Source organism: Eufriesea mexicana, unplaced genomic scaffold (genome assembly GCF_001483705.2).
Source record: "Eufriesea mexicana isolate 0111107269 unplaced genomic scaffold, ASM148370v2 scaffold320, whole genome shotgun sequence".
Taxonomy (NCBI): Eukaryota; Metazoa; Arthropoda; class Insecta; order Hymenoptera; family Apidae; genus Eufriesea; species Eufriesea mexicana.
The window spans coordinates 348,203-350,468 of NW_016908532.1; positions in this window are offsets into that span (position 1 = coordinate 348,203).

Below are 2,266 nucleotides of genomic sequence, written 5' to 3' on the forward strand. Positions count from 1 at the left end.
GACGCTCTTTCACGCTCCTTGAAGATATTTCCCCTACCGGATATAACTCTGTTTGCGCATGCCACGCTCCACGACTACAACTTACGCGTCGGTTGTTCCGTTTTCGTTCGATATATCCCCAGTGTGTTCCGCGAAAGGCCGGCGACCTACTTCCGGCAAAGGCGGCGTAGTAACGAAAAAATTTCCCGCGTTCGCTAATGAATCCGCTTTATCGTACAAGGGTACACTCTACGGCTTAATTTCTTGCTCGCCAATCACGAAGAAAATTTCATCGACTACCGATGATCTTTCATCTTTTCTCCCATTTGTTAAGGAGCTGCAATATTTGTGAAAAATTTGTAAAAGCGATATCGTAGAAAGCATATGACACGCATAGTAAGAACAAAATTCCAGGATTATATCGGTAAAATTGGAAAATAACTCGATTCCATTTATCGGAGATATTGACTGTGGTGGCGCTAGTGAGTTAGATGCAAAATCGCTCTACTCGTGAACGGGTTGGTCAAGGCGTCCATTTGTCGTCTGTATAGTAGCTTCGTAGTCTACTAACTGCAAATTGACTATAATCACCAACATCTGGTACTCGCGGTTACTAACAGTTGTTTTAGTCACTCGTTAAAATTTTTCATTGATTCTTAACATTGGTAGAACAAAGTAGATTTGCATTGGGATTGCTCTGAGCCATGATAACCATTAAGTAGAAGTATAACCTAATAGCGTCTCCCTATATATCCCTCGTGACTACGTCGATTCACCTATCTTCGATGCTACGCCACTGAGTGTTGTATTAGTTTCGTGCTTCCACGCGTTGAAGATATACGATATTTTCGAGACTTGAATACATTTTACATAATGTTTCTTGGCACTGTGTTATAGTCTTTTGGACGAATCAGACTTGAGAATAATTAGCGGGGAGAGCAAGTGAACTAATTAATTTAAATAATAAATGAGTATATAAGTACAATCCTATCTACGACTATGGAGACTACTACAATGGCGAGGTTTGATATGTTTGGCTTTCGACTTTACGTTTAACTTCGCGTGACTCACTAACCTTAAGGCGAATTAAAACTTTATACTTGGGGTGTACATCGCGGAATATTCATCCACGAGGAAGACGCGAAGACTGTTTCCAACTGCATTTCTGCATTTCATCCGAAGTGACCAGAGAACAAAGTAGAGACTGTACTTTTGATGAGCTGAATAGGTGATACAACTGTAGTGAAGCGACAGTGACAAGTCTGAAGTTGTAGCAACCAGCGAACAGCCACTCAGATAGCAGACTACGGTTGCTCTCTAATTAATTGTGTTTAGCTCAAAATGTCTTTCCTATGGAAAGATGAAAATCGAGGAAATGAATTCAACCGACTGGTCTATCCAAAGTGCAAATAATCCCACTTTTATCCTCCAAATTTACTATAGATAAATTATCCACAAAATGCAATTGTAAATTCGCCTTTAGAGTCGTGCATTCTATCTTTGTCTCTCCTTCATGAGTGTGCATGCATACACGTTCTTTCCTTCTCTAATACTCTCCAGATATTTCTAAGCACATTTAGTTATACCGATTCAAAATTTGGTCTCAAATACTCTTCAGTCACATCTCCATTTAAGTATACATATTTTATCTTGACCTTTCTATCAATCAATCAGACACTCTTCATTCGTTCACCATAGGTATCATATCATCTTTCCTGTAAAAATAAGTCGAAAATGTGAAATGATAATTTTGGATACGAGATTTCGTTTTCGAGGAAATCAATAATGAAATCCTTCAAGTCTTTCCAGTACACGAGTATTCGAGAGGTAATGGACTAAATTAATACATTAAACTCCAATAATATATTCTTTTGATTAAATTACAAATTGCTAAAAATATTCCTCGTTTTACCTTGAATTAAATATTCCAAGTAATGACTGCGTATAGAACCTCCACCAGTTAAACGTCTGTACTTATTTATAGTTTCATTCTTTTTAGTGTAACTTAACCTCTCAGTACATCCTTAAAATGAAAAATCGAATAAAGTTAAATTTATAATTAAACCAGTTGTTTATAAAAATCACTGAATACATCGTCGTACAGATAAAATTTAGCCAAATAAACGTACCACTACAATCTAGTATATCAATTTGATCCATATCGAATCACAATATTGCCTATGAATACGAATAGAATAGCAATAGGTTTTCAAAAGCACGTGTACTTGATAGAGCTTCATGGTTCGTTCCCACGAAACTTGCCCTACGTTTTCGGCTTACTTCCGTG